At 49.2% G+C, this 12,289-nt stretch overlaps 1 long non-coding RNA gene across 1 annotated transcript in view; it reads right to left on the reverse strand.

The window, feature by feature from the left end:
• LOC134911408 (uncharacterized) overlaps positions 1–12,289 on the reverse strand; it is a 69,481-nt gene that overhangs the window by 30,752 nt on the left and 26,440 nt on the right. Inside the window, exon 2 of the long non-coding RNA XR_010176542.1 lies at positions 704–879. This is a non-coding gene — a long non-coding RNA (uncharacterized LOC134911408). The remainder of the gene's footprint in view (positions 1–703; positions 880–12,289) is intronic.

Raw genomic sequence — 12,289 nt, forward strand, 5'->3', positions numbered from 1 at the left:
CGGGAATGTCCCTGCATGATCCCGTGGCAGAATTCCCGGGTTTTGCCCCTGCATTTCTGGTGTGAAAGGGGTATAACTTAACACGCTACCCTAACCCTCCATGACCACAGCCTAACCTTAACCTCCCCTATAAGTGCCTAAACCTAACCCTCCACACTCCACTGCCTAAACCTAACCCTCACCCCTTAGTGCCGAAATCTAACTGCCCCTGTCTGCAGCCTAACCTTGATCTCCCTACCCTGATAGCGTAATACTAACGTCCCCAGTATACTTACCTTCGGTAGCCTGGCTGTCGGGATTTCGGTGTGGGGATACTAAGGTTTTCTGTATTCCGGCGCCGGTATTTCGGCTGCTGGGATCCTGACAGCCAGGATATTGCACACGGATCCTGACAGCCAGGATATTGCACACATACCGCTGTGTTCAAGTATATATATATATATATATATATATATATATATATATATATATATATAGCAATTGCTGGCTCTCTGGGATGGATTGCTGCTCCTCTCCTCCATGCATAAAGAACCAGGCGGCACTCCACGGATTTAGGTAAATAAGAAGTGTATTCAAAGTAAATCAAACAATGACAAGCATAGTGGACACCAACGTTTCAACGCCTCCTGGGCGTTTTTGTCAAGGTGCTACGCTGTGTAGTGTAAAACAAAAACCAACTAACATTACAGTTGTATTTCCTTACCTTTTAAAGGGTGTGTGAATAAGACTGCCTCCCCTCCATTGCCGGCATCCTTCTGGGGCCAGGAGCCGTGTCCCACAACACTTCCGGTTGGACGCAGCGGGCGTGATGACGTTCACCGCTGCGTCCTCTCTGATTGGCCTGCGCGCGCCGGCTCTCCGTTGCCAGGGGTACCGTTACTATGGAGAAAGAGAAACAGAGACTATTGCAATGCAGCGAATATACAATGGAGCAACCTAGCTCCGTGATCGGTAGTCTAATCAAGTGAATACCTATATAGTGCTACTAAGTATTACCTCCACCACTTAAAAACAACCACATAGGAACGTACCATGGCAACCCTTCTATGTTTTGAACTGAAGACAGATATTACTAGCTAACTAACTAACTAACTAACTAACTAACTAACAGTGAGTGCCATTATATACACATGTATATATATATATATATATATATATATATATAATAAGAATTTACTCACCGGTAATTCTATTTCTCGTAGTCCGTAGTGGATGCTGGGAACTCCGTAAGGACCATGGGGAATAGACGGGCTCCGCAGGAGACTGAGCACTCTTAAAAGAAAGACTAGGTACTATATCTGGTGTGCACTGGCTCCTCCCTCTATGCCCCTCCTCCAGACCTCAGTTAGGGAAACTGTGCCCGGAAGAGCTGACATTACCAGGAAAGGATTTGGAATCCAGGATAAGACTCATACCAGCCACACCAATCACACTGTACAACTCGTGATAACCATACCCAGTTAACAGTATGAACAACAACTGAGCCTCAGTAACAGATGGCTCATAACAATAACCCTTTAGTTAAGCAATAACTATATACATGGATTGCAGAGAGTCCGCACTTGGGACGGGCGCCCAGCATCCACTACGGACTACGAGAAATAGAATTACCGGTGAGTAAATTCTTATTTTCTCTGACGTCCTAGTGGATGCTAGGAACTCCGTAAGGACCATGGGGATTATACCAAAGCTCCCAAATGGGCGGGGGAGTGTGGATGACTCTGCAGCACCGAATGAGCAAAGGCAAGGTCCTCCTCAGCCAGGGTATCAAACTTGTAGAACTTAGCAAATGTGTTTGAACCCGACCAAGTAGCAGCTCGGCAAAGCTGTAAAGCCGAGAACCCTCGGGCAGCCGCCCAAGAAGAGCCCACCTTCATTGTGGAATGGGCTTTTACTGATTTAGGATGCGGCAATCCTGCCGCAGAATGAGCTTGCTGAATCGTGCTACAGATCCAGCGCGCAATAGTTTGCTTTGAAGCAGGAGCTCCCAGCTTGTTGGGCGCATGCAGGATAAACAGCGAGTCAGTTTTTCTGACTCCAGCCGTCCTGGCTATATATATTTTCAAAGCCCTGACTACATCTAGTAACTTGGAGTCCTCCAAGTATCTAGTAGCCGCAGGCACCACAATAGGTTGGTTCAAATGAAACGCTGTGTCACAACTGAGGGCTTGAGCTGACGGGAGGCAGCCTCAGTTGTAGGGGCTGAGATGTACCGGAGCCTGGGAGGTTGTATCAGACCCCTGGACATGTAAGTAACATGAATAATAACTGCCCGAAGGCGTGACCACGACAACTTGGATAAAAGTCAATGATGTTTATTATGACAACTCCGCAACACAGCAGCAGTAAAAGAAAACATAAAAGTCAGCAAAGAATAAATACAGTTCCTGGGTACTACAGGATGGCAGGAGCCACAGGGCACTGGTAGTGTGAGATAGTTCTTATAATCTTCTAGATGGAAAGTCCTTACCAGGCCCGACTGTAGCAATGGAGATAACCCAGGATTGTACCAGCTGGTGTTCCAGGAAAAGCTGGGTTGCTGAAGATAAAACGGCTGCTGTGGATACTGGCTGGAACCAGACTGTTGTTAGCACGGAGTGGATACTGGCTGGAACCAGTTAAATAATAAATGAAGCTTGAGAGCGATGCAATATGAATGAAATGTAGAACTTGAGAGCGGAGAAATAATAATACCGGTGGAGAGTGGTAAAGTGTAGAAAGGACACCGGCCCTTTAAGAGAAGCTGTACTCTGCTGGAAGCTGGGCTGGAAGCAGGTAATGTTGTAGCTGGAAATAGATGAATCCACAATGGATCGGAGAGTCAGGCTACCTCGCAGGTGGAATGCTGGTGCGGGTCTCTATGGTGGAAGTCTTGAGACAGGAGCTGGAACCTGGAAGACAATCACAGGAGAGAGACAAACAGGAACTAGGTTTGACAACCAAAGCACTGACGCCTTCCTTGCTCAGGCACAGTGTATTTATACCTGCAGCAAGGAAGGGATTGGCTAGGCAATTATACAGATTAACAATACTGACAACAGATTGGAGTAAATGATCAGCTGACAGAATCCAAGATGGCTGCGCCCATGCAGACACTTGGAGGGAAGTTTGGTTTGTAATCCATGTGGTAATGAAAACAGTAATGGCGGCGCCGGCCACTGGAGACAGGAGGCGCCAGGCTGACAGATGCACATCCAACCACGCGGACACAGCGGAGGCCGCGGCTGACGTAATCGCCACTCAGACACTCTGCATGCAGAAGTTCCGGGACGGCGGCGGAGGCCGCGGGAGACGCCATGCCAGGTGTAATATGGCGTTTACTGTGACAGTGTCCCAGAGTGACAGGAGAGGATACAGGAATGTACACATCAGGATAACAGATGGGATCCGGTCCTGGAGCGCTGAGCCAGCCTTAGGAGGCATCTGATGGGTAAGAAATGGCGTCCAGATACCCGGATCGTGACAGCACCCCCCCCCCTTTAGGAGTGGCCCCAGGACACTTCTTTGGCTTTTGAGGAAACTTGGAATGGAATCTCCGGACCAAGGCAGGAGCATGGACATCAGAAGCATTGGTCCATGAACGTTCCTCAGGACCATAACCCTTCCAGTCAATAAGATATTGTAGTTGACCGTAACGGTGACGTGAGTCCAGGATCTTGGCTACTTCATACTCAACGCCTCGTTGAGTTTGGACTTTCGGAGTTGGAGGAAGTGAGGAATGAAACCGATTCAAGATCAGCGGTTTCAACAGGGAAACATGGAATGTCCTGGGTATTTTTAAGAAGGGAGGCAACTGAAGTCTGTAAGCAACAGGATTGATGACTTGTTCAATCTTGAAAGGACCGATATAGCGAGGTGCAAACTTCATACTGGGAACTCTTAACCTCAAATTCTTCGTGGATAACCATACCCGATCACCCACCTTGAGAGCAGGAACTGCTCGACGCTTCTTATCCGCAAACTTCTTGTACCTGAACGATGCCTTGAGCAGAGCTGATCGTACGCTCTTCCAGATATTGGCAAACTGATGCAAGGTGATATCCACTGCGGGAACAGAAGTTGCTGGAAGCGGTTGGAACTCAGGGACTTTAGGGTGGAATCCAAAGTTAGTGAAGAATGGTGTTGAAGCAGATGAAGAATGATACTGGTTGTTATGACAGAACTCGGCCCAGGGAAGTAATTGAACCCAGTCATCTTGAGAGGAGGACACATAGATGCGGAGGAAGGCCTCCAAGTCCTGATTCACCCTCTCGGTTTGACCATTGGTCTGAGGATGGTAAGCCGTAGAAAACTTTAGCTTGACTTGGAGGACTTGACATAAACTTCGCCAGAATTTGGCTGTGAATTGAACTCCTCGATCTGAGATAATTTCTTCAGGAAGACCGTGGAGTCGGAAGATCTCTTGTATGAATACTTGAGCCAACTTGGAAGCTGACGGAAGACCGGTGAGAGGAATGAAGTGTGCCATCTTGGTGAACCGGTCAACTACCACCCAGATGGTATTGAACTTGTTGCACATGGATAAATCTGTAATAAAATCCATCGACAAATGGGTCCAAGGTCGACGGGGAACAGATAGTGGAACCAGTTGCCCCGCAGGCGACTGGCGGGATACCTTATGTTGAGCACACTTTGGGCAAGATGCAATAAACTCCAAGACGTCCTTTTTCAGAGTTGGCCACCAATAGGACCTAGAGATAAACTCCAGGGTTTTTTGGATACCTGTATGTCCGGCAAAACGGGAAGCATGGGCCCAATGCATGAGCTTCTTCCTTAGCATCGGTTTCACAAAACTTTTCCCTGATGGGGGCGTAGAGTCCATCCCTACCGTGGAGAATGCCAACGGATTTATAATAGGATGCTTGTCTGAAGACTCTGACTCATTTTCTTGCTCCCATGAGCGGGAAAGGGCATCGGCCTTGCGATTCTGAGAGCCCGGACAGAACTGGAGTTTAAAATCGAACCTGGAAAAGAAAAGTGCCCATCTGGCCTGACGAGGGTTGAGACATTGTGCGCCTTTCAGATATAAAAGGTTCTTGTGGTCTGTAAGTATGGTGATTGAATGAGAAGCTCCCTCCAACAGATACCTCCACTCTTCTAGAGCGAGCTTGATGGCTAGCAACTCCTGGTCGCCAATGGCATAGTTGCGCTCAGCTGGAGAGAACTTCCGGGAGAAGAAACTGCAAGGGTGTAAATGGCCATCTTTAGCCCTCTGAGATAACACCGCTCCTACTCCAACGGAGGAGGCATCCACCTCTAAGATGAAAGGAGAGTCGATGTCAGGCTGTTTCAGAACAGGCGCAGAGATGAACCTTTGTTTTAAAAGATGAAATGCTTGCATGGCTTCTTCAGACCACTTGGACGGGTTAGCACCCTTCTTAGTGAAAGCAGTAATAGGCGCCACAATGGTGGAAAAGTCTCGTATAAACTTTCGGTAATAGTTGGCGAACCCTAAGAACCTCTGGACCCCTTTGAGGGTTAAGGGTACCGGCCAATTTTGGATTGCTTGTAGTTCCTCAGGATCCATCTCTAGTCCGGAACCGGACACAATGTACCCTAGAAACGGAATGAACTTGACTTCAAAGACGCATTTCTCTAATTTGCAATAGAGATGATTGACACGGAGACGGGACAGAACCTCTTTAACCCAAAAACGATGTTCCTCTAAATCGTTGGCAAAAATGAGGATATCGTCTAGATAGACCACGACATGACGGTATAGAATGTCTCTGAAGATCTCATTGACAAAATGCTGGAAGACAGCTGGAGCATTGCTCAATCCGAAGGGCATGACGAGGTACTCATAATGTCCGTCACGGGTGTTAAAGGCGGTCTTCCACTCGTCACCCTCACGGATCCGGATGAGATTGTATGCACCTCTCAAGTCCAGCTTTGTAAAGATGGTAGCTCCGCTAACTCTGTCAAAGAGCTCAGTAATCAGGGGTAAAGGATAACGGTTCTTGATGGTAATGTCGTTCAAACCTCTGTAGTCGATGCACGGCCGCAGACCACCATCTTTCTTTTTTACAAAAAAGAAGCCTGCGCCGGCTGGGGAAGAAGAAGGTCGAATGAACCCCTTTGCTAGGTTCTCTTTAATGTATTCCTCCATAGAATGCGTCTCAGGCAGAGACAACGGATAAGTTCGGCCTCGAGGTGGAACCTTCCCTGGAACGAGATCAATCGGGCAGTCCCATTCTCTATGAGGAGGAAGGATATCAGCAGAAGCTTTACTGAACACATCCGTGAAATCTTGATATGGAGGAGGTGGAACATCAGACGACCTGGGGGAGGAAGAACAGACAGGCAATACTTTAAACAAACATGTCTCAGCACAGGAGGAACCCCATGCCAGGATTTGCGTAGTCGTCCAATCAATTGTAGGATTGTGAAGACGGAGCCATGGAAGGCCCAGGACCACAGGATGTGTGGCTCTTGGAATCACTAAAAAAGAAATAAGTTCGGAATGAAGAACTCCCACTCTCAGACGAACTGGTAGAGTCCTTAAAGAAATAACTGCATCAAAAATTTTGCTGCCATCCACGGCAGTTAAAGAAATGGACGAAGGAAGTCTCTCGGTGGGTAGGGACCACCGTTTAACATAGGCTTCGGTAATAAAGTTCCCAGCTGCTCCGGAATCAAGGAGGGCAATGACGTTCCGATAACGTTGAGCAACTTGAAGCGAGACTGGGAGATTACAATCTTGAGGAGATGGAGAGGAGATCATTACTCCTAGCCGGCCCTCTCCTTGGCGAGCTAGGATTTGGAGTTTCCCGGACGTTTGGGACAGGCATTAATGGTGTGAGACGGAGCTGCACAATAAAGACAGAGAGACTCGGAGAGACGTCTTCGGCGCTCAGCAGGAGTTAAACGGGAACGGCCAATTTGCATGGGCTCATCTTTAGTTGGTGACAGTTGGCGAGGAGGAGGAGCAGAAGATTTTGGAGCAGATGATCTTCCACGCTCAGTTGCTCTCTCTCTGAAACGTAAATCAACTTTCGTGCAGAGTGAGATTAGCTCATCTAACTTAGAGGGTAAGTCTCTGGTAGCTAACTCATCTTTAATACGCTCAGACAAGCCATGCCAGAATGCAGCATACAGGGCCTCGTCGTTCCATGCCAGTTCGGATGCCAGGATCTGGAACTGTATCAGATATTGTCCTACAGTACGTGACCCCTGGCGTAAACGGAGAACCTCGGATGAAGCTGAGGTTACCCGGCCTGGCTCGTCGAAGATGCGCCTGAATGTTGACACGAAGGCAGTGTAGGAAGATAGCAGGGTGTCGGACCTCTCCCATAACGGTGATGCCCAATCAAGGGCTGAGCCACTGAGAAGAGAAATAATGTAGGCAATTTTTGTACGGTCACTGGGAAAATTGCCAGGTTGTAGCTCAAACTGAATCTCACACTGGTTGAGAAATCCCCTGCAGAATCTTGGAGATCCGTCAAATTTTGCTGGCGTTGGAAGATGAAGACGTGGAGCAGAAATGGGTAAGGTGGGTGGGGTTATAGCTGGAGTCACTGTGGTTGACGCACCAGACGCGCCTGATCCATGGAGAGTTGTCTGAATCCCATCCAGCCGAGTAGAGAAATCCTGGAGACAGCGGATGATGTGGCCCTGTGTAGCCTCCTGATGTTCTAGTCGGGCTGCCAGTTCTTGCATCGGCCTGGCCGCTTGATCCTGGTCTCCGGCTGGATTCATTAGGTCAGTGCTTACTGTCACAACTGAGGGCCTGAGCTGACGGGAGGCAGCCTCAGTTGTAGGGGCTGAGATGTACCGGAACCTGGGAGGTTGTATCAGACCCCTGGACATGTAAGTAACATGAATAATAACTGCCCGAAGGCGTGACCACGACAACTTTGATAAAAGTCAATGATGTTTATTATGACAACTCCGCAACACAGCAGCAGTAAAAGAAAACATAAAAGTCAGCAAAGAATAAATACAGTTCCTGGGTACTACAGGATGGCAGGAGCCACAGGGTACTGGTAGTGTGAGATAGTTCTTATAATCTTCTAGATGGAAAGTCCTTACCAGGCCCGACTGTAGCAATGGAGATAACCCAGGATTGTACCAGCTGGTGTTCCAGGAAAAGCTGGGTTGCTGAAGATAAAACGGCTGCTGCGGATACTGGCTGGAACCAGACTGTTGTTAGCACGGAGTGGATACTGGCTGGAACCAGTTAAATAATAAATGAAGCTTGAGAGCGATGCAATATGAATGAAATGTAGAACTTGAGAGCGGAGAAATAATAATACCGGTGGAGAGTGGTAAAGTGTAGAAAGGACACCGGCCCTTTAAGAGAAGCTGTACTCTGCTGGAAGCTGGGCTGGAAGCAGGTAATGTTGTAGCTGGAAATAGATGAATCCACAATGGATCGGAGAGTCAGGCTACACCGCAGGTAGAATGCTGGTGCGGGTCTCTATGGTGGAAGTCTTGAGACAGGAGCTGGAACCTGGAAGACAATCACAGGAGAGAGACAAACAGGAACTAGGTTTGACAACCAAAGCACTGACGCCTTCCTTGCTCATGCACAGTGTATTTATACCTGCAGCAAGGAAGGGATTGGCTAGGCAATTATGCAGATTAACAATACTGACAACAGATTGGAGTAAATGATCAGCTGCCAAAATCCAAGATGGCTGCGCCCATGCAGACACTTGGAGGGAAGTTTGGTTTGTAATCCATGTGGTAATGAAAACAGTAATGGCGGCGCCGGCCACTGGAGACAGGAGGCGCCAGGCTGACAGATGCACATCCAACCACGCGGACACAGCGGAGGCCGCGGCTGACGTAATCGCCACTCAGACACTCTGCATGCAGAAGTTCAGGGACGGCGGCGGAGGCTGCGGGAGACGCCATGCCAGGTGTAATATGGCGTTTACTGTGACAGTGTCCCAGAGTGACAGGAGAGGATACAGGAATGTACACATCAGGATAACAGATGGGATCCGGTCCTGGAGCGCTGAGCCAGCCTTAGGAGGCATCTGATGGGTAAGAAATGGCGTCCAGATACCCGGATCGTGACACGCTGATACCACCTTAGGGAGAAATTGGGGACGAGTCCTCAATTCTGCCCTGTCCATATGGAAGATCAGATAAGGGCTTTTACACGACAAAGCCGCCAATTCTGACACACGCCTAGCCGAAGCTAAGGCCAATAGCATGACCACTTTCCACGTGAGATATTTTAGCTCCACGGTCTTAAGTGGCTCAAACCAGTGGGATTTCAGGAAATCCAACACAACGTTAAGATCCCAAGGTGCCACTGGAGGCACAAAAGGGGGCTGAATATGCAGCACTCCCTTAACAAACGTCTGAACTTCAGGCAGTGAAGCCAGTTCTTTTTGAAAGAAAATAGATAGGGCCGAAATCTGGACCTTTATGGATCCTAATTTTAGGCCCATAGTCACTCCTGACTGTAGGAAGTGCAGGAATCGACCCAGCTGGAATTCTTCCGTAGGGGCCTTCCTGGCCTCACACCAAGCAACATATTTTCGCCATATACGGTGACAATGTTGTGCTGTCACGTCTTTTCTAGCCTTTATCAGCGTAGGAATCACTTCATCTGGAATGCCCTTTTCCGTTAGGATCCGGCGTTCAACCGCCATGCCGTCAAACGCAGCCGCGGTAAGTCTTGGAACAGACAGGGCCCCTGTTGTAACAGGTCCTGTCTGAGAGGCAGAGGCCATGGGTCCTCTGAGATCATTTCTTGTAGTTCTGGGTACCAAGGTCTTCTTGGCCAATCCAGAACGATGAGTATAGTTCTTACTCCTCTCTTTCTTACAATCCTCAGTACCTTGGGTATGAGAGGAAGAGGAGGGAACACATAAACCGACTGGTACACCCACGGTGTCACTAGTGCGTCCACAGCTATCCCCTGAGGGTCCCTTGACCTGGCGCAAAATATTTTTAGCTTTTTGTTGAGACGGGACGCCATCATGTCTACCTGTGGTCGTTCCCAATGATTTACAATCAGCGTGAAGACTTCTGGATGAAGTCCCCACTCTCCCGGGTGGAGGTCGTGCCTGCTGAGGAAGTCTGCTTCCCAGTTGTCCACTCCCGGAATGAACACTGCTGACAGTGCTAGCACGTGATTCTCCGCCCATCGGAGAATCCTTTGCGGCTTCTGCCATCGCCATCCTGCTTCTTGTGCCGCCCTGTCAGTTCACATGGGCGACCGCCGTGATGTTGTCTGACTGAATCAGCACCGGTTGGTTTTGAAGCAGGGGTTCTGCTTGACTCAGGGCGTTGTAAATGGCCCTTAGTTCCAGAATATTTATGTGAAGGGAAATCTCCTGACTTGACCACAGTCCTTGGAAGTTCCTTCCCTGAGTGACTGCCCCCAACCTCGGAGGTTTGCATCCGTGGTCACCAGGACCCAGTCCTGTATGCCGAATCTGCGGCCCTCGAGAAGATGAGCCTTCTGCAGCCACCACAGCAGAGACACCCTGGCCCTCGGGGACAGGGTGATCAGCCGATGCATCTGAAGATGCGATCCGGACCACTTGTCTAACAGATCCCACTGAAAGATCCTTGCATGGAACCTGCCGAAGGGAATTGCTTCGTAAGAAGCTACCATCTTTCCCAGGACTCGCGTGCAGTGATGCACCGACACCTGTTTTGGTTTCAGGAGGTCTCTGACCAGAGATGACAATTCCTGGGCCTTCTCCACCGGGAGAAACACCTACTTCTGTTCTGTGTCCAGAATCATGCCCAAGAACAGCAGAGGCGTCGCAGGAATCAGCTGCGACTTTGGGATATTCAGAATCCAGCCGTGCTGTTGCAGCACTTCCCGAGTAAGCGCTACGTTGACTAACAGCTGCTCCTTAGACCTCGCCTTTATAAGGAGATCGTCCAAGTACGGGATAACTATAACTCCCTTCTTCAGGGAGTATCATCATTTCGGCCATTACCTTGGTAAATACCCTCGGTGCCGTGGACAGACCAAAAGGCAACGTCTGGAATTGGTAATGACAGTCCTGTACCACAAACCTGAGGTACTCCTGGTGAGGTGGGTAAATGGGGACATGCAGATAAGCGTCCTTGATGTCCAGCGACACCATAAAATCCCCCTCTTCCAGGCTTGCAATAACCGCCCTGAGCGATTCTATTTTGAACTTGAACTTCCTTACATAAGTGTTCAAGGATTTCAAATTTAGAATGGGTCTCACCGAACCGTCTGGTTTCGGTACCACAAACATTGTGGAATAGTAACCCCGTCCCTGTTGAAGGAGGGGAACCTTGATTATCACCTGCTGAAGGTACAGCTTGTGAATAGCCGCCAGCACTACCTCCCTTTCCCTGGGAGCCGCTGGCAAGGCTGATTTGAGGTAACGGCGAGGGGGAGTCGCCTCGAACTCCAGCATGTATCCCTGAGATACCACTTGTAGAACCCAGAGATCCACCTGTGAGTGAACCCACTGGTCGCTGAAGTTCCGGAGACGCGCCCCCACTGCACCTGGCTCCACCTGTGGAGCCCCAGCGTCATGCTGTGGACTTAGTGGAAGCAGGGGAGGATTTTTGTTCCTGGGAACTGGCTGTCTGGTGTAGCTTTTTCCCTCTACCCCTGCCTCTGGGCAGAAAGGATGCGCCTCTGACCCGCTTGCCTTTCTGAGGCCGAAAGGACTGTACTTGATAATACGGTGCTTTCTTAGCCTGTGAGGAAACCCGAGGTAAAAAAGTCAACTTCCCAGCTGTTGCTGTGGATACGAGGTCCGAGAGACCGTCCCCAAACAATTCCTCACCCTTATAAGGCAAAACCTCCATGTGCCTTTTAGAATCAGCATCACCTGTCCACTGCCGAGTCCATAATACTCTCCTGGCAGAAATGGACATTGCATTAATTCTAGATGCCAGCCGGCAAATGTCCCTCTGTGCATCCCTCATATACAAGACCACGTCCTTTATATGCTCTATGGTTAGCAAAACAGCATCCCTGTCGAGGGTATCAATGTTGTCTGACAGAGTATCAGACCATGCTGCTGCAGCACTACACATCCATGCTGAAGCAATAGCAGGTCTCAGTATAGTACCTGAGTGTGTATATACAGACTTCAGGATAGCCTCCTGCTTTCTATCTGCAGGCTCCTTTAGGGCGGCCGTATCCTGAGACGGCAGTGCCACCCTTTTAGATAATCGTGTGAGCGCCTTGTCCACCCTAGGGGATGTCTCCCAGCGTAACCTATCCGTTGGCGGGAAAGGGTACGCCATCAGTAACCTCTTAGAAATCACTAGTTTCTTATCAGGGGAACACCACGCTTCTTCACACAATTCATTTAATTCATCAGAT

The sequence above is a fragment of the Pseudophryne corroboree genome, chromosome 4 (genome assembly GCF_028390025.1).
Source record: "Pseudophryne corroboree isolate aPseCor3 chromosome 4, aPseCor3.hap2, whole genome shotgun sequence".
Taxonomy (NCBI): domain Eukaryota; kingdom Metazoa; phylum Chordata; class Amphibia; order Anura; family Myobatrachidae; genus Pseudophryne; species Pseudophryne corroboree.